At 39.3% G+C, this 22,102-nt stretch overlaps 1 pseudogene; it reads left to right on the top strand.

Annotated features, from left to right (window-relative positions):
• Positions 1-9,992: 9,992 nt before the first annotated feature.
• On the top strand, positions 9,993-20,509 carry LOC117238609 (annotated as a pseudogene).
• The last annotated feature ends 1,593 nt before the right edge of the window (positions 20,510-22,102 follow it).

The raw sequence follows: 22,102 nt of genomic DNA, 5'->3' as shown, positions 1-22,102 counted from the left end.
TGCACGACTTAGATACGTAGAGATGATAAACGAGCATTTATTAAATTTTTACTAATTATATTTAAACTAATTTTGGTAATAGTAAACCAACTTTCTGAGAAGTTCTGTAAATTTTGTTTTGGATGTATTGAGGTGATATGTCGTGATAGGGTCGGAAGGAAAACTCAGATTTATTGAACGATAAATGTTTATTCACTCTAATGTCAATGAGTACACTTGATGCAGGATTCGCGATTGTATTCGGTTCGCGAATGCGCGGTTATAAGATAGAGCTTGGATAGCTACGATTCGAGATGCGCTGCGAGTGCGGACAATGATTGCACGAGATGTCGAGAGCTTAGATAATTATTCGACTCGAACCGTGTAAGTATAACGATCGTGATATGTTGACTCGCGGTAATAGACTGACTTTTTGTCGCGATGCTGCTGCGGAGGAAGACTGCGTTGGGATGTGCCTAAGGATGCGAAGGCATCGGATTCGTTGAGAAAAGCTTTGGTTCGAAAGTGAGGAAAATGTACGTTAATGTTTATTGGCTAATTTGTGTTGGTCGTTGGAAAAGGATGCTAGCTGCCCTTGAGAGGGTGTTGCTAGCGGGCAGCATCGTACGTGAGAGATGGCAGATTTCTCGTGTGTCCCCGTGGTAGGTGGTCGACTTCGAGACTGATAAACAAAGACTGTTTGTCTCTTTGGAGGACCTTAGCTAAAATAAATCCTAAGATTTATAGCGGTCCTTAGGCTAGCTGGAAATATTCGGTACGAATGTATCGACATCTGGCAATCATCTTGTCCGCAGGTATAGGGTCTTTATGTCGTGCGTCACGCGACGTAAACTGTTGGGAAGTTTACTGTCAAGTGCCGCCACAGTACCCCCTTACCAGTGATAACGTTTTATACATTTTTTGATAGATCTTACGTGCTACTTATTTAAAACCTGCCTGGAAATAATCAGGAAAGCGAATTCTCCTGCCCGAGCGCGTGGTATACCGACTTCTTGAGTCGTCTTCGCGTTGCTGTGCCCGCTCGGTGTTTTGCGTAGTTGTGGTTTTAACCGGTATAAATATGTCGTGGGTTCCTGCGCTAGTTTCTAATTGTTGTTGTTCGATGTCGTCAGATACAGTAAAAGCGGGTTTCAACCGATCTAGGGAGACTATTACATTTTTATTATTTATTTTGATGGTAAAAGTCTTTTTTCCACGCTGTATAACCTGGTAAGGTCCGTCGTACGGTGGTTGTAAAGGACCTCCGCTCGCGTCGTGGCGTACAAATACATATGGTGCTGTTTCGAGCTCGCGGAACACGAAGGTTTTCTTCTCGCCGTGTCGCGTAATCGGGTGAGGCCTGATTTTCTCTATTTGCTCTTTTAAACGGTTCGCGAATTCCGTATTGGCCTGTTGCATCGTTGGTGCGAAGAACTCAGTCGGTAATCGTATGCCGGTACCGTAAACCATTTCGGCTGCCGTCGCGTTCAGGTCCTCCTTGAAAGCGGTTCTTATGCCTAATAAAACAATTGGTAGGATTTCTACCCAATTGCTCGTATTGTGACATTTTATTGCTGCCTTTAGTTGTCGGTGTAGGCGCTCTACGATCCCGTTGGACGCGGGGTGATAGGCTGTTGTGCGTAAATGCTTGATGCCAAGCAACCGGCACAGTTCATTGAGGAGGTTTGATTCGAACTGGCGTCCTTGATCGGTCGTTATTTTTAAAGGTACGCCGAACCGAGCTATCCATGTGGAGAGGAGGGCTGAAGCGACGGTTGTTGCCTCCATGTCGGCGATGGGAATGGCTTCGGGCGAACGCGAAAAGCGGTCAATACACGTTGGACAATATCGGTAGCCCTGTGAAAATGGCATCGCGATAATGTCTATGTGTACGTGTTCGAAACGGCCTGCTAATTCTCCGAATGTTCCGACGGGCGAGGATACGTGCCTGGTGACTTTGCATCGTTGACACGGGATACATTGTCGTGCCCAAGTCCGGCAATCTTTATTTATGGATGGCCAAATGAAACGCGACGTCACCAGTTTTTGCGTTGCGCGTATCCCTGGATGGGAAAGTCGGTGGAGCGAATTAAATACATCGCGTCGCAAGGATTTCGGCACGTACGGCCTTACAATGTTGTTTGATACGTCGCAATATATTTCCGCGTCGTGCTCAGGAAAGCGTATCTTCTTTAATCGTAACGCGGTTGTGTTGGAATTTACGATGTCGCGGAGTTCGTTGTCGTTTTCTTGCGCGACGGCGAGAGTTTGGTGATCCACCGACTTCCCTATCGCGTCGATGCGTGACAGAGCGTCGGCTGCGTTGTTGTCTATGCCCTTTATGTTTCGAATGTCGGTGGTGAATTGTCCTATGTAGTCTAAATGTCGGAATTGTCGCGGCGAACATTTTTCTAATTTTTGTTTGAACGCGAAGGTGAGAGGTTTATATATATATATATATAGGTCGGTATATATTGTAAAGTTTCTGCCTTCTAAGGCGTGTCGAAAATGTTTGACTGCGGTGTATATTGCTAGTAGTTCGCGATCATACGCGCTATATTTTTACTGAGCGGGGGTCAAAGATTTCGTTGCGAATCCTAGCGGTTGTAATTCGTTATTCGCGCGTTGTTGTAATACTGCCCCTATTGCGTAGTCGGACGCGTCTACCGTGAGACTGATCAGGTAGGAGATCTGCGAGTTCTTGTCCGTTACGAATATGCGGCGAGATGCCAAACCGTCGTCGTTTGCCGCTTTTACGGACGGCTGGTCCCGTTTCTCGAATTCCGCGAGTAAGGGAGTGTGCTCTTTCTCGCGCTATTTCGGAACTGTGCGTGATAGTAACGCAGTCCGTCTTGCCGCGGCGGATCGCGAGGGCGCGAACGGCGGCGGAATTGCGTACGCGAGCGTGATTGTGCTCGTGCCCTGCGGTGTTCGTTGTTTCTTTGCTCGGATACTAGCGGTCGTATCTCGCTCACAAAGGCGTCGATTCGCGCTAACAGCTCGGTGATCGAGTTGACGACGGCTGCCATAGCGTCGCCTAATCCGCTGTTCTGGCCAGGTGGGTGGGTTATCCTAGGTAGTCGGCCTGCGCTGGCCGCGACGATCTGTCTTGATTCTGAGGTGGCTTCGTAAATGATATCGGCAATTTGTGTGCGGGTTTCCGGGTCTTTGTTCTGTACAGAGGCTAGGCAGCTCCGTACGCGCGACGGAAGTCGACTTTCCCAGACGATGAGGATGACATCGTCTGTTAACAAATTGGCGGCTAGGCTTCTTAGAGCACGGTAAAACTGAGAGGGCTTCCTGTCCCCCATTTGTTCGTTTTCGATTACATGTCGGAGTCTCTTGGCGCCCGACTCTCCCAATCTCTTCATGAGCTCCTTTTTGACGTAAGCGTAACGCCCGGTCACCGGTGAGGCGTCCAATACGTCTCGAATTAATCTCGCGTGCGACTGGTCGAGATTCGCTATGACGGCCTGGTATTTTTGTTGGTCACTCGTGATCCGGAAAGTTTTGAACTGCAATTCCAGCAACTTGAACCACAAGTCAACATCGTCAGGCCAGAACGGTGGCACGTGGAAAGGAGCGTTTATCGAGCGTTTATCCTTGTTCCCGCCGGCCGTCGTACGTTTGGAATGGGCGTTAGTGGTCATTTCGAACTGATTTAGATTCAGGGTGTTACGTTTCACGAGTACTATCACGGCCACCTCTTTCACTGATAACCACGTCGGGGTCACCACTTTGAGGGGATATGTCGTGATAGGGTCGGAAGGAAAACTCAGATTTATTGAAAGATAAATGTTTATTCACTCTAATGTCAATGAGTACACTTGATGCAGGATTCGCGATTGTATTCGGTTCGCGAAAGCGGTTATAAGATAGAGTTTAGATAGCTACGATTTGAGATACGCTGCGAGTGCGGACAATGATTGCACGAGATGTCGAGAGCTTAGATAATTATTCGGCTCGAACCGTGTAAGTATAACGATCGTGATATGTCGACTCGCGGTAATAGACTGACTTCTTGTCGCGATGCTGCTGCGGAGGAAGACTCGTTGGGATGTGTCTAGGGATGCGAAGGCATCGGATTCGTTGAGAAAAACTTTGGTTCGGAAAGTGAGGGAAATGTACGTTAATGTTTATTGGCTAATTCGTGTTGGTTGTTGGAAAAGAATGCTAGGTGGGAGAAGGGGGGCTCGAACCGTGTAAGTATAACGATCGTGATATGTCGACTCGCGGTAATAGACTGACTTTTTGTCGCGATGCTGCTGCGGACGATGACTCGTTGGGATGTGTCTAGGGATGCGAAGGCACCGGATTCGTTGAGAAAAGCTTTGCTTCGGAAAGTGAGGGAAATGTACGTTAATGTTTATTGGCTAATTCGTGTTGGTCGTTGGAAAAGGATGCTAGCTGTCCTTGGGAGGGTGTTGCCAGCGGGCAGCATCCTACGAGAGAGATAGCAGATTTCTCGTGCGTCCCCGTGGTAGGTGGTCGACTTCGAGACTGATAAACAAAGACTGTTTGTCTCTTTGGAGGACCTTAGCTAAAATAAATACTAAGATTTATAGAGGTCCTTAGGCTAGCTGGAAATATTCGGTACGAATATATGGACATCTGGCAATTATCTTGTCCGCAGGTATAGGGTCTTTGTGTCGTGCGTCACGCGACGTAAACTGTTGGGAAGTTTACTGTCAAGTGCCGCCACAGTATCAAGAGAGTAATTAAATATTCCACTTAGATCGTATACTTCTTGTATGTACATACAAAATTTTCCGGCTAATCTAAAACACTTCATAAGATAGAGAGCTTCTGGAAATTCGGACACAGAGTGTGCATAAAATACAAGATAAGTCTCGTGTCTTTCAAAATTATTTTTTATTCGCTAAAAACGTCCTGTGTACTCATGCAATCACATGCAACCTCGAAACATCACTTATTTTTTATCACTTTCCAATTCAATACACTGTTTCTGCATTTTTGACTTTATGTAAGAGAAATTTCCATTCAGCCAAAGGTATACTTACAGATTACAGATTCCTATACGACTCTCAGTAAAAATTTATCCGCACTCCAGATAGTTAAAACTTCTGTCGACCGTATTGATCCATCTGCACTCTTCGTATGACGTCAATATCTGTTCAGTGCTGCTGCGTAGGTTTCATTGTGTTACGTCAATTCGTTTGTGACCGTTGCGCGAGTAATGGCGCCTTGCAATGGTGATTTGCAGGAAAACAGTGCAGGATGCTGTGATTCGTTTCTTGTGGTCGGAGGCTATGTTTGATGCCTATATTTATCAAAGATTTAATGCACATTATGGAGAAAGTGTTTTGTCACGAAGTGTGTTTGAATGGGCACAAAAGTTCAAAGAAGATCGCACAAGTGTTATGAAAAAACAGCTGGACGCCCGTCCACATCCACGATGACAACATTGAACGTGCTCATGAACTTATGCTCTATGGAATAGACGAGTGACACTGGATAATGTGGCAAATCATTTGCAAATCAGCCACGGCTCTGCTTATGCAATAGTGCACGACAGATTTGGGTTTTAAAAAGTTTGTGCGAGATGGATGCCGAAAAAGCTGATGAAAAGGTGAAGACGACGATGCATTCGTGGTTCGCAGCTCAGCCCAAAACATTTTTTAATGAGAAAATACGAAGGTCCTTCAGCAAATGGACAAAGTGTATACAGAAATTGAGTGAGTAAATAAAGTGATACATCAAAAAATGATGTATGTCTTTTTTGACAATTGCTTAAAATAAATTCTACACCGACAGAGCGGGTAACTTTTTACTCACCCTTGTAAGACACTTAAATTTCCAATCTATTATGATGAATAAAAGAGGTTATACTATTAAATCTAATTGTATTTTGTTGCATGAGAGTACACGTGTATGTGATGTACATTACCTTTATATCCCCTTGAACGCTTCAATATTGCGCATATATACTATATTTTGTACAGCTTCTATAAAATTTTGTATGTTTGTTTAGGCTGTTAATCTAGAGGCTGGAGTACAAAGAAGTGGCACAATGATGTGGGCTGATGACATTTATAATTATCAAGGAATCACCCCTACATTCGCTCAGGTATATATCGTTGACTATAATGTATTTAACATATATGATTGTTAGAATATTAATAATTAATTTTTAATTCTATCAGAATTTTAATGAAACTGTCCCTTGGGAAGGAAGAACTGATACATTGATATCCTATATATGATACGGTTTGTACATCCTATATATACAACAAATTTTAGAACATTATATAACGAAGAACCAGATCATCGTGGCCATGTGATGTGAATAAAAGGACTTGAATTTGATGATATTTTTATAATGTTAGATAACATAACTAAGTATCTTCACAGTAAGATAGGATGACACGGTTTACATGATCTTAATGTTGTTCACTTGAGTGATGATATTATAAGGAAAAGTGTAATATCATAGGTAGGATGATTCATAATTTAGAACTACTAACTCATGTATGTATTAAAAATTAAAGAAATATATTAAATTTTATAGGATATTTATGTTTAGTAACCAGTAATTCAGAGATTGGTATTCATGGTTACTATAACGAGGCTGTAGAAACACACCCTTTCTTCTATGCAAATGGTCCTGTATTTATGTCTAAGCCGATAGACCATAAGGAATGATACCGTATCACACCTAATCAAGTGCCTTAAGAAACATCAACAGGATATCACAGTAATCCCTTATCGACTGATATGTAAGTAAAAGTTATGTGTCATTGTTATACACAGTTATGTGTTATTGTTATACACAGTTATTTATCATTTTCTATTAATTCAGTTGTAGCCACTACAATATCTATGACACTGGTAGTAATTATAAGAACAATAATGATGTTCTATAAGAGGAAATGATGATTAGGAACAAAAACTTACAGGTAAGTCAAAGTATATGTTATTTGCCATTTGAAAAGAAAGTTACTAACTTAGAATTTTTTGGTAAATAATAATTGTGCAAAATATATTGGATTTCAAATTTGTCAAAAATTGAAATTTAAGAAGCATTGTAATAATATAACATTAATATTTTGATTTTTCAGGAGATATCATGCGGTGGATGGATAATATGTAAAAAATATTAAGCAGTATATGAATTTTCATATTGCGTAGAGATAACAAAAGTGAATTTTAAAAAATGTCGACATGGTAATAAGAAATAGCATCATGACAAAGAATATATAAACACAGTTTCATTTTTTATAAATAAAAATTTGTTGTTCCAGATTTTGAAATATAGTGAAACGTTTAATTAGTATCTTAATATCTTTAAATAATTATTATTTTAGAATCAATTGTAATTGTATCATACGTACTTTTGAATTCGTGCAAGAACATATGTAATTTTGAAGTAGTTATTATTAGGAAATTGTTAGACGCGAACAGTATGCGAAAAGTTAGTATGTAGTGTAATAATTATCAATCAAAACACAAGAATTAAATTCTTTAGGAAAAAATTTCCGGAATTTCTTATTCACATGATTATAAAGAAATCAATAATAAAAAGGAGCTGCTTTCTAATACTTCTCTTCCTTGTAATGCCTACTTTAATAATAACGAGGTTCGACTTTTTGTTTTTAGAGGGATATTGGAAAATTTGAAAGTACAGTACCATTGGGAAGAAAATCACGATATTGAAAACGATATTTGCAAGTAAATTTCCCAAAAATCTGTTTTCAAATTTTCGCTTTCTATTTCACATTAAAAGAAAGGGCTGCCTTCTTTTTCTGCAAGACAAAACAAACATTCTGAATCTCGTATCAACGAATGATGTCAATAAGTTATTTTTCTTTTCAGATTGAACAATATTCCAGATTTATTCATAATTTCATACTACGCGAAGAATAGACTTTCATTGGTATATAAAGGAAATATTAAGTATAGGAAAACTCTTTTTCGTTGTAGGTGACATATGCTTCACGGTTGAACGTATTTTTGAACACATATAAATGAAAAAGTACTCTTATGGAGAAAAAGTATTGATACCTTCGATTGACATTAGATAATGTATATAAACTTATGAACAATCACTATCAGTTTGTATTTTAGGTGCACACGCAGATTTGTTGGAGTTCTTATAAAATGTACTTCCTGTACGAACGTTTTATTCTTCCAAATTTTACGATACTATGTCTCATATAATAACTATATGGATTAAACGTAATATAAATGATCCGAAAATAGACTCGAACGACATTAATTGTCTTTCTATTTATACCAATATCGGAATACAAGTAAAGCTGGAGCAATAGTATGCAAGAATGGACTATTTATTATTTTAAACCAAATCATAGCATATTCAGAATGCACAGTATTATCATGAAATGTAAATGAATCAGTTGTAAACGAACGATTTTACTGTAAAATCATTGCCTCCTTTTTTTCATCTGAAATATAGCAGCAAGTACTCATTCTTTTGATATATAATAAAACGAGATATCTTTATAAAGTTACATATGTCATCACTGGTAACTGTTATCTCGTATGACACCAAATATACCGTTAGTATGGAATGATATTTTTATGAAGATATACTTTAATGATAGATTTTATGAATGAAACGTTATATAAGAAAAATTATCTCTTGTTATTCTATGAAGTGTAGTAGCTAATGAAGATTAATTTTACGAAGTATTAGAGCAAAAGAGAATTAAAAAATTAAAAAGATCTAAATAAGATTGTTCGTGTGGCTTAATTATCTCAATTCTGGTACACCACTTGTTACATTCTAACTAATTAGCGCTAAACAATAACTTGCAAATATTAAAGATATTAACACCTTAATATTAACACCTAAAGGTTTTCAGGAAATTTTATAATATTTGATTATTGTATATCTAGTCATTGATTGATAAAATTTCTTGTATAAGCATAGATCGAGGTTGACGTCATACGCAGATTGCATTACAGGTATCGTTTTAATTTATTTTATGGCTAGAATCATTTGAATATTATACGAATAATTATTTCCATTCGAACGATTAATAAATCACGTATCTATAAAAGATATATTATGAAAAAGACGTGACGAAACAAAAAAATATTGGAAATTCCGTTGTCATTAGATCAATTATTTTTGCAATGATTTTTATTTCCATGTAATTACATATGAAATGGGTAATTCATTAACATCTCCTCGAATCGAATATAATTCGTTACACTTCACAACGATTCAAATAATGGACGGGAAATATATAATAACTTTCCTGTCCTTGCGTTAAAATAGTACTGTACAAATCAGATGATACAGGAAATACCCAAAAAACCCAATTACATCCACATTGCATGACAGCACACTTGCAATGGATTTTTGTGATTTCAATGTCACAGACAATGACACAACTAATCAGAACACGTTCGAGGCTATAGACATTGAAATTACCGCGTGTTTAATACGTTTAAAGCATAAATCTAAATTTCACGCGATTATTTCTTTGTACATTGTGAAACTCTTAAATTATCTTAATCGAATAAATAATCCTAATGTAATAAAACATCTTGAAATAGACCTAGATATCTGAAACAGAAACTCGAAGGATAAGAAATCCTAAAAGGTACTAATCCTAAAATAACAAACTCCTAAATAATAAACAAGTGATAAAACCTGTTATAAATAATAAACCTTACCTGGAATAATCAAATCCTAACTAATCGAAAATAAAATAAGGCAAGCAATTCTTAATCTTTCAAGTAATTTTTCCGAAAACACAGAAAGATAGAGAAATTAAAAAGACGCAGCACAAATTGCAGCACAATGAAAGTTTCAGAGCGATGAATACGATCGTATTAAACTAAATAATTTTCAAAAGTGAAATTACACTGAAACGTATATCGATGATATTTGTCATTTCTACGATCTGTTTCGCTTGATCGTGCTTCTTTTCTGATGTAAATTCAATTTATAATACGAACTAAGTTTCCTTTATTATTATTAGTCCTGCGTCTTTTTAATTCGTCGCTTCTTTTATTTCAGAACAATGACGGGCTCCAAGATGCTGTTCGGATGTTTGGCGTTAATTGCTTTTCTGCATCCATTAGTTCACGTTTGTACTTCGAGTAGTACAGCTCAAGGTTTGTACTTCGAGTTGTCTTTTTCCATGCACTTCAAATTCCAATACGATCTGGTCACCTGGCCTTCGTACAATTTCGAAATTTTACCTGTTTGGTAATCGTCAATGAAAAAAGAAGTTATGCGTGACCTCAACACATTGAAACAATTTTTATGATTTTTTATTTGCCGGTTGGTCAGGAAGTTAATGGAAAAATTTCACTTAACTATTCGCGTTAATTTCTTCGGTTTAACTTTTGGGAAATGCTTCGTTAGCTTCGGGAATATTCCAACGATTCGTTTTACGTACAAAATAAGCATGATAAATATTACATCACGGTAATGAAAACTATTGGCGTAATACCTAAGATAAAGATGCAGAGACATTCTTAGAATTTCTAATGACACCTTTATAGATTTCTCGTTTAAAATGATCACTGAAAATTTTCCTAAATTTCCAAGAATTTATTTATCACGAGGTAAAGAAAATGTGTATTAGAAAGATGAGATCGAAGGTTTACCATTTTTTCAATTATGGCGAACGCAATATGTAATCAATGAAAATTTTATATTTTCACGTTGAAAGTTTCTTCAGATAATTATTATCCAGATGATGACTAACTCTTACGAATTAATGCGTGTCTGTAGGATAATCCGGTAGACTTGATCCGCTTTTTATATCGAAAGTTGAGCAATCGGTGACGCGTTCTTATACACCGAACCGCGAAAAGCAAAATTTCATATGATCTCACCAATTTCGGATGTCAGTCAAATCAGTCAAATCAGTCAAATCAGTGAAATAATAAGTTCGCGTTAATATACACGTTCGATTTTTGAAAAGCTTGTGTTAAAGTACTCATAAAATGACATTAAAATCAGAAAACTAATAACTGAAAGATTATCATTTTTCCTCTGTGGTAGTTTACATATAACATAATGCAACTAACATGTCACGATTAATGCAAAATAAATAAATTACTAATATAGACATTTTTTTAGTAATTTGTATAATCGTGAAACGAATTGGACTTTCTAAAGGCAAATATTAAAGGAAACATGGAATTGATGCCAAATCTATCACAAATATTATTTATACTACTTATTTGCGCAGTTTGAAGCGAATCAAATTGATGAAGGTTTCTTTGTTACATGTTAATTTACATTTTAAAAGACATAACAGGCACGCTAATTAGTTTGCTTAAGATACTTTCGAGATACCAAGTTAGACGCGTTTCCATGAAATCATATCAATTTTACGATGATATTTTTCTATCAAGCATGCAATTATAACCGTATCGTTGATTAGTGCATACAATTATCCATGTACATTCGTCTTTCCGAGTACCGCGCTTCAATATTGCTAATTTCAAATTCGTACATTAATGTTCGTAAATGCTTGAAAATGCTATATAACTGTATCAGCTTCTGTTAAAAACATTTTATAGTAAAATCTCTATAAATTTGTAATATTTTTTAGACAATTTGAATTCATTATATTATACATCATACATTCTAGTCATTTCTAATTAAGTTACTTTTGCGATGTTTAATTATATTTTATGTATATTCTTATAACTCTCTATGTTACGGCGCGTACGATGGTCCGTGCGCCGTCTGAAACTTTATACTATATACTGATCTACTACATACTATATACTATAAACTGAATCCTTTGACGTAATCTTAATAGCTTGAAGGAATCTCTAACCCTGTAAGTGTTTTCGGTTTATGGATGGTCCTTAGAACAATGCTTAGGTTTATTGCGCACTCTTACAAATAACGGAGAAAGCGGGTAGTTATTTTTCCAATAAACAATGTCACCCACGAGCCACGTTGGTAGGAGGCTTCCTCCTCCTATCTTCATTCATTAACGTTGGCTATAATCAATGGGCACCCTCACTTTCCTAACGAAAAGTGTGAACAACGAATCCGCGTTCTTCGTTCAGAAAGCACACCCACACTGAGATTTCCTCTCGTGGCGGCACACGAGAACGCAAATCTCACCACTCGAAACCAACTAGTGTCGGACGACGGCAGCGATCCCGGGTTCAAATCCCGGCGCCTCGTACTTTTCCAAAGTCCGAATTTTCTTCCACGACATCTAAATAAGAAGAAAATACAGCAGTACTTCACCCCCGGCAAGCGACATCTACAGCCAGCAGCCTACAATTATCACGGATATATGAAGGAAGACGGAGAAAAAGAAGAAAAAAAGTGTGTTTCGTCCAGAGCCTTAGCAGGTTCAAAGCTATGTACATGGCAGAGACATTGAAGACGGATTCCTCCCTCCCACGGCCGGACACTGTATCCAAGGCCGGTCGGATCTCCTACCCTCTCTTGCGGGTATAAACAAAATAACACCGAACCGGAGAATAGGGGTTGTATGAGTACAGCAACTAGAAGAGGAACAAGAACTGCCCGAGCTGGGTGAAGTCTCGGTTTATATACGTTTTGGTTTTAGGATGTTGAGGGGCTAGGTGTAGGTTATGATGTAGAAAAGTGTCCGAAGGTCGGGGGTCGATGTATTATCACTGATGTAGGTTGAGATGTGATTGATGTCACACTCCCATGGGCAATTTTCAGGCGCTACAATCATCCTCTTCCCTTTCTGTCACTTCATCTTGCCTTACGCACTGCAAGAGGGAGAACGGACGAGTAGGGTAGTCAAATAAAGGAGATGGAGAAGAGAGAAATAGTGTTTCGTCCGAGATCTGCTAGTTCGGACTCTTCAGTAAGGCTATGACCTAGCAGACCTTTGCCTTAGACACTGGGATAGAAAAACTTGTGTTGGAAGTTATATTTATCGAAACAAACAGTGTCAATGTGACCACTAGTGTGAAAGCATTAACATCGCTAGCCCTATGTTGATATCGATGGCCCTCTGGTGACAAGTGTAAGTCGTGTATTCTACGAACGTGTAATTTAAACTAAACCATTGTGATGAGTTATAAATAGATTGTACATTTATAGTAAATTTAAAAGTGCAGAAATACAAACGATTTTTATAATTTTTTATTTTCGAGATGGCGACGAAGTTAGTAGCAAAACTGAACTTGATTATTCACGTCTACTTCCTCGGTTTTGTTTCGAGGAAAAGATTCGTTAACTTCGCGAATATTCCAACGACTCGTTTTACGTACAAAATAAACGTGATAAACATTGCATCACGTCAATGAAAACTATTGGCGTAATGCCTAAAATAAAGGTGCAACGATATTCTCGGAATTTCCAATGACAACTTTATAGATTTCTATTTTAATGTCAGTACTGCACTTGAATCACTTTTACCTAACTGTGTTAAATACTGTCGCTGAGAATTTTCCTAATTCCATAAAATGTGTTACGCCATGCGGCTTACCATAGATCATATTCTTAACTATCGATCGCGGCACTATAATGTCGCAGACGGACCGTCGCGTCTGCCCGGCAAATAAACATTGTAGTGGCAAGCGCATGGTTCATTAAGCAGGGCGACTTCCAGAAACGTCGACTCGTGGCCCGTATTTTACCTCGCAGTAAAAGAATGTGGCGTGATCCGAACGTAGTGGGGGTCGCCTTCCAGAAAAAACGAAAAAAATCGAAAGGCGTTCAGAACTTTTCGAGAAGTCGAACCGTCTACACATCTGATATGTCGCGCATTACTTATCAACCAAAACGCAGTTACATTTTTTTTGTTCCATTTATATCTTTCTAGTTAATAAGTTGTTGAAATAAACATTAATTTATTTGTGTTAATTCTGTGGAATTTCATTGAACTACCCTTATTATCATAATCGAAATAAGGGGATCGATCAGTTCGTGGCGTCGATTATTTAATCGTAACGGGAACTTACAACTCTCGTTGACGTGCTATCTCGCGATTGCGTCTCTCCGCGAACGGTTGAAACATTTTCGAGCCGAATTACGTGCCAGTGAAGAGTGCACTTACCAGTGACCACACAGTGCCACGTGACTTTATCAAGACCAGCAGCGGGAGCGGGAGCAACCACTACTGCGAAACCAGTGACGTCAGGCGCGTCATCTTCGAAGAAGCACATCCCATTGGCAAGGGAACACAACCACGCAGCCTTCCGCCGCAGCTGGACAGTCATCAACGCAACGAATTTCACAACTTAATAATACAACCAAACGAGTGGCCGTCGGCAAGGAACAAGGCGTTCTTCGCCAAGCATACACGCGACCTCACGCCGCACGATAGTAAGGTAAGCTCGTTCCTTATTTCGACCATCTCCTATCCTCGGCAACGATGACAAGCGAAGACCAACTCATCTCCCTGCGTCGGAGACGAGGCTATTGTAGCGGCCGATTCACATACGTATCGAACCGACTGGACGAGTACGAGCAATCCGAGCGTCAGCAAAACTCCTTGTTAACAAACTACGAGAAACAACTGACCGAAGCTGCGAGTCAATTCGAAGCGATCCAACTCGAGTTAGAAGTATTAGACGAGGAGGAACAAGCGCACGGCTTCGAAATAAGGAATCAGTACGTCGCGGTAGACATAAAGCTACAAAATCTTCTGAGGAACGCGCAAGCAGCATCGCCGTCGACATCCATAAACCTTCCAACCTGTGCATCATCCGCAAGTTTAAATGCGATAGCCATTAAATTACCAGATCTTCGGCTCCCTACTTTTGACGGAAGCTTAGAGAAATGGAACACGTTTTATGATACCTTTTCTTCCACAATCGATAAAAATCCTAGTCTCACGGATATACAGAAATTCCATTACCTGCAGTCCGCCCTGCAAGGAGAAGCAGCCGATTGTTTAAACGCGTTACCCCTTAGTAATTAAACTACAGTCAGGCTATAGCCGTTCTCAAGGAAAGTTTCGAATGTCCACGATACACAGCTTTCAGTCATTGCATGGCAATAATTGATTATCCAAGGATAACCAAAGAATCTCCAACGGAATTAAGGCGCTTAGTCCACACATTTAAACAACACATATATGCATTGAACAAATTAGGAGAATCCTACCCCGATACCAGTGCTATGCTCAACAGCCTCATCCTCTCGAAAATACCACTAACTATCCAAAAACAATGGGAAATGACGCTGCCCAATAACGAGGTGCCTCCGTACATTCATTTACTAAACTTCCTAGAGAGATTAGCACGAAGCTCCACACCGATCACCACGGTCAAACAAACAAGAGAATCACCGGAACAAACTACTCCGGTCCGTCAACGCGCACCATGAGGGCATGCACTTACGGCGACACAGGTTACTCCAACATGCCCCACCTGTCAAGGACCACACCTCATTTGGAGATGTGACACCTTCAAAATCAAATCCCTTTGCGAACGCATTCGGGAGGTCAAAAGAGCATCACTATGCCTCAGCTGCCTCGGGAAAGGGCACGCAACGAAGCATTGTTTCGCAGGATCATGTCGCGTATGCGGAGAACGACATCATACAATGCTGCATAGGACAAAACGCCATTCAGGGTCTCGTTCCAGCAAGTCCAGCCCGAAATCTTCCCCATCAAATAGCCGATCCACAACACCTTCTTTGCCACCCTACGTATCACCCACTCGTCGCCAAAAGCACACAACAGACCACAGATCGGAAACACCACAAATAGCCGCGTCTCCAAGTCCACCGCCCAGTGACAGACGAACACATAACCAATGACGCCGACGATCGACGACTCCGTTGATGACCGAACATATCAGACCAATAGCATCCGAATTATTATCCAATGATCTAATCATCACAGCGCAGATTAACATTTTGAATGATAAACAGCAACCAATCCGATGTCGAGCGTTGCTCGACACCGGATCTAGTATGAATTTCATTACCGAGGAATTAGCAAAATCGCTAAAGATAAGGCAAAACAAATGTTCGGTCCCAATCGGAGCTCTAGATACCTTGACAACGACTTCTAAGCGACACATCACGGCCACGATCACTTCCACTGACGGTACATACACACGGACATTAACGTTCCTTGTCATTCCGACCATATCAACCTTAATTCCCAGCGAACCCATCGATCGTTCGACACTTGAGATACCAAAAAATCTCAAATTGGCCGATCCACGATTTCATTTACCAGCTCCGATCGATGTACTACTAAGCTCAGGTTCAACACTCGCGTCGATGTGTGTGGGACAAGTCAACCTAACGCAGCCAGACGAGCCTGAACTGCGTCTGCAAAAGACGCGGTTCGGATGGGTAATCGGGGGGAGTCCAACTTCCCAAACCGCGACAAACATATTTCACACATCCACGACGACTTTACAAGCAGACCCCTCGCGGTTTTGGGAAATCGATGAAGGACCCTCAATTAAACATATCTCAGAGGGCAGATCGACGATGCGAAGAACACTTCCAAGCCCACACCCGACGCACCAGCGAAGGACGATACATCGTCGCTCTACCTTTCAACGATCAGCTTCAGTCACTCGGATCCTCTAAAACGCTGGCAATTAAACGACTCGCCTCACTCAATCGCCGATTCCAGCACGACAAACGCTTCGAATCAGAATATCGAACGGTAATACAGGAATACCTGGCATTGGGACACATGACGAGGTCAATGTCAACCACTCCGACGACAACGGATACTATTTACCCCATCATGGCGTGACCAAAGCATCGAGTCAAACCACCAAACTCCGTGTAGTTTTCGACGGATCGGCACCAAGCACTACCGGAACCTCCCTAAACGATACACTTTGCACAGGACCCAAGTTACAGGAAGATTTATTTTGTATATTAATTATATTCCGCGCTCATCAGTACGTACTCACTGGCGACATCGAGAAAATGTATCGGCAATTCCTCGTACGACCAGAGGATCGGAAATATCAAAGGATATTATGGCGCAGCGCGAGTGGAGAAACAGAAACATATGAGCTTAACACCGTAATACTCTTATCATAGAAATAGAAGCAGTCCTCAATTCCAGCCCTCTAACTTCTATCTCCACCGATCCAAATGATCTCCTAGCCCTCACTCCCGGACATTTCCTCATTGGCGATTCATTAATGTGCTTACGTGATCGAGATTTCAGAGACATTCCATCGAACCGACTCTCCAAATGGCAGCATATCCAACAGCTTAAACAACATTTTTGGAACCGCTGGCATAAGGAGTATTTGAACGAGCTAACCAACCGCAATAAATGGAGCAAGGGTGGACACAGCATCCAAAAGGGCACAATCGTCATCCTCAGAGAGGACAACGTTCCCTCCATGCATTGGCCTCTGGGCCGAGTTATCAAGGTTCATCCAGGCGCCGATGGTGTCATCCGGGCAGCTACAGTTCAGACGGCAAAAAGCACTTTGGATCGGGGCGTCAAAAGGCTTGTCCCACAGCCAATTCAACCCGATCTCGAGAAACCCGAACAACTAGCCACCGAGACGAAGTAAGATGGGAACTTCAACCACACCTCGCTAGTTTGATCGGTACCCTCTCAACGGGGGGAGAATGTTACGCCATGCGGCTTACCATAGGTCATATTCTTAACTATCGATCGCGGCACTATAATATCGCAGACGGACCGTCGCGTCTGCCCGGCAAACAAACATTGTAGTGGCAAGCGCATGGTTCATTAAGCAGGGTGACTTCCAGAAACGTCGACTCGTGGCCGTTATTTTACCTCGCGTAAAAGAATGTGGCGTGATCCGAACGTAGTTGGGGTCGCCTTCCAGAAAAAACGAAAAAAATCGAAAGGCGTTCAGAACTTTTCGAGAAGTCGAACCGTCTACACATCTGATATGTCGCGCATTACTTATCAACCAAAACGCAATTACATTTTTTTTGTTCCATTTATATCTTTCTAGTTAATAAGTTGTTGAAATAAACATTAATTTATTTGTGTTAATTCTGTGGAATTTCATTGAACTACCCTTATTATCATAATCGAAATAAGGGGATCGATCAGTTCGTGGCGTCGATTATTTAATCGTAACGGGAACTTACAACTCTCGTTGACGTGCTATCTCGCGATCGCGTCTCTCCGCGAACGGTCGAAACAAAATGATTCACTAAAAACTGTCCTGAATTCCTAAGAATTTATTTACCGCAAAACTGACAAAGTGTTTATTTAAAAAATGAGGTTGAAGGTAGTCCTTTTCTTTCATTTCATTCATTTTCATTTTCTTTCTTAAGTATGGCTAACACAATATCTAATCAATTAAAATTTTATATTTTCACGTGAGTTTCTTTAGATAATTATTATCAACATGATGACTAACTCTTACGGATTAATACGTGTCTGTAGGGCAATCCGGTGGACTTGATCGGCTTTTTACTTCGAAAGTTGAGTAATCGGTGTCGCTTTCTTACGCATCTTTGAACTGTATGAATGTTTTAAAATTGTTTGATCCAGAATGTACCACACCGGACAATCAAGAAGGCAGGTGCCTTGACTACAGAAAATGTAAACCTCTGCAAGAAATATGGCAGATACAGTACCGTACAGCCACCGATTTTTATAGACGATCAGTGTGCAGATACCAGGGCAATGTTACGATCGTTTGCTGTCCGAACGATCCAAACAAAGAGAAGAGAGAAATTTTAATAAAAACTGTGTATAAGTATAAGGCTTTGCGACCACCATACTGTGGTTTTAGCAACGTCTCTCATACCAGGGTGGTCGATGGTAAACCAGCTGAACTTGATACGTTTTACGTCTTTCTTTCCAATTAATAATAAGATTTGTTACGAAGCATGAGCTTTGAAGACACTAAACAGCACATCAATGTACATTTCAATTAGACTGAATAATAATGCTATGATTTTATCGGTAGTAACTCTACTTATTAACTTGAATTATTTCTTTCTTTTACTTCATGTTAGAAAGAGTATCTTTTTGCTTGAAATAAAAAATTGATATAGGAGTAATAATATGGATAGAGATCAAAAACTGTTAGGGCAGAAATTACACGTTTGAACTTTATAGTTCAGTATAGTTCAAATAGAAATTATATAGAATTATTTAATAATTTGTATTCCACTGGAATAAAAATTTAATTTCTGTCTTTATCAAATCTCTATTTGAGAGTATTTGTACCTATGTACTTATCGTCTGCTGTATGATCGAATATCGAATAGGTAATAATCGTTGTTACTCAGTATGTGAGAAAAAATTATGTATATTCACAACTATGACTATTGTATTTTAAGCGCTTGGCCATGGATCGCTGCATTAGGTTTTCGTAATCCCCGAAACCCAGATATACTGAACCAGAATGGAAATGCGGAGGTTCCCTGATATCGGCTAGGCATGTTTTGACCGCAGCACATTGTGCAATACGCAGTGACTTGTATGTGGTTCGTATCGGAGACTTAAACCTAAATGAGAATGACGACGGAGCGCATCCTATTCAAATGGGATTCGAATCTAAACTAATACACCCTGATTATACTCCCAATATACACAATCATGATATTGTCATTCTTAGATTGGTGGAGGAGGTGCCATTTTCGAGTAAGTCCTCAAATATTGTTGAGTATATGCTATTGAGTATTAATGGAGAATCGTTTCCTAAAATTTCTTACCGTACACACATATTGTATCATAAAACATGTACTTATACTTAAACTTTCTTATACTTTTCGTCATTCATTTCCTTCACTTTCATTTGTTTTCTTATTTTTCAGAGTACATACATCCCATTTGTCTCCCCATTGAGGAGTCCCTACGAAATAAAAACTTCGTCGGCTATAACCCCCTTGTTGCTGGATGGGGAGCATTAAGATATAGTAAGTGATATCAATTTTATAATAAAATTAAACAGTTCCAGTCTTAAATATCTTTCTTATTTTCTTCGTAGGACGACCACGACGTAATGCATTAATGGAAGTACAAATGCCAGTGATTAAGAACGCCGAATGCAAAATAGCTTACTCCAAATTTCCTAATGCACCTGATATCACTGATGGTATAATATGCGCCGAACGTGCTCAGGATGGAAAGGATTCTTGTACGGTAATTAAGTTACAGAGTTACTACAAACTATACGGTATCTGAAGACACGTCAATTCGAATTAACATCAAATCGACGTCTTAAACATTAAAAATAATAGATAAACACAATTTAATAGTTTTGCCCACTTCTCACACCTCATTATGGTATTTAATCTAATTTCCTTCTAATCTTAGTTTTGCTCAAAATACATATAACATGTACGTTATAAATTGGAGTATTTCAATACACAAATCAATAGAAGATTATTACTGTATATAAGTATAATTTCAATACAATTCGATCGATATATTTCAGTATCTTTGATTAAAAATTTAACGATCCTTTCAGGCTGACCGCGGCGGACCACTGCTGATACAACATGAATTAACCTCGTATTTAATGCTTATTTATAATGCGTATTTAATGCTCTTATGCTTATAAGTGCGGCACAGCTGGGTATCCCAGCGTTTACACTAAGGTCACATTGTACCTTGACTTCATTCTCCAAGCGATGCAATAATATGATATTACTGTTCCATAAATATCATTGTGTAAAAAATGTAATGTTGTATTTTCTTATTGTGGAGATAAGAAACAGCTCAAATTTACATTGTTTTGTACGTTACAAATTATAGGCTTAAAATGTACGAAATGTAACTTTGAAACGACACTAATTTTTTACGCACGATAAACCTCCACGACTTAGGTATGTAAAGATGATAAACGTATATTAATTCTATTAATTTGGTAATAATAAACCAACTTTCTGAGAAGTTCTGTAAATTTCGTTTCTGTTGTATCAAGAGAATAATGGAATATTCCACTTAGATCGTATACTTCTTGTATGTACGTACAAAATTTTCCGGCTAATCTAAAACACTTCATAAGATAGAGAGCTTCTGGAAATTCGGACACAGAGAGTGCATAAAATACAAGATAAGTCTCGTGTCTTTCAAAATTATTTTTTATTCGCTAAAAACGTCCTGTGTACTCATGCAATCACATGCAACCTCGAAACTTCACTTATTTTTTATCACTTTCCAATTCAATACACTGTTTCTGCATTTTTGACTATATGTAAGAGAAATTTCCATTCAGCCAAAGGTATACTTACAGATTATAGATTCCTATACGACTCTCAGTAAAAATTTATCCGCACTCCAGATAGTTAAAACTTCTGTCGACCGTATTGATCCATCTGCACTCTTCGTATGACGTCAATATCTGTTCAGTGCTGCTGCGTAGGTTTCATTGTGTTACGTCAATTCGTTTGTGACCGTTGCGCGAGTAATGGCGCTTTGCAATGGTGATTTGCAGGAAAACAGTGCAGGATGCTGTGATTCGTTTCTTGTGGTCGGAGGCTATGTTTGATGCCTATATTTATCAAAGATTTAATGCACATTATGGAGAAAGTGTTTTGTCACGAAATGTGTTTGAATGGGCACAAAAGTTCAAAGAAGATCGCACAAATGTTATGAAAAAACAGCTGGACGCCCGTCCACATCCACGATGACAACATTGAACGTGCTCATGAACTTATGCTCTATGGAATAGACGAGTGACACTCGATAATGTGGCAAATCATTTGCAAATCAGCCACGGCTCTGCTTATGCAATAATGCACGACAGATTTGGGTTTTAAAAAGTTTGTGCGAGGTGGATGCCGAAAAAGCTGATGAAAAGGTGAAGACGACGATGCATTCGTGGTTCGCAGCTCAGCCCAAAACATTTTTTAATGAGAAAATACGAAGGTCCTTCGGCAAATGGACAAAGTGTATACAGAAATTGAGTGATTATGTCAAGAAATGATGTATGTCTTTTTTGACAATTGCTTAAAATAAATTCTACACCGATAGAGCGGGTAACTTTTTACTCACCCTCGTAAGACACTTAAATTTCCAATCTATTATGATGAATAAAAGAGCTTGTACTATTAAATCTAATTGTATTTTGTTGCATGAAAGTACACGTGTATGTGATGTACATTACCTTTATATCCCCTTGAACGCTTCAATATTGCGCATATATACTATATTTTGTACAGCTTCTATAAAATTTTGTATGTTTGTTTAGGCTGTTAATCTAGAGGCTGGAGTACAAAGAAGTGGCACAA

The sequence above is a fragment of the Bombus vosnesenskii genome, unplaced genomic scaffold, assembly GCF_011952255.1.
Source record: "Bombus vosnesenskii isolate JDL3184/JDL3185 unplaced genomic scaffold, Bvos_JDL3184-5_v1.1 scf7180000013574, whole genome shotgun sequence".
In the NCBI taxonomy this organism is placed as follows: domain Eukaryota; kingdom Metazoa; phylum Arthropoda; class Insecta; order Hymenoptera; family Apidae; genus Bombus; species Bombus vosnesenskii.
The sequence above is the reverse complement of the archived record's forward strand: the minus strand, read 5'-3'. Positions and strand labels throughout refer to the sequence as shown.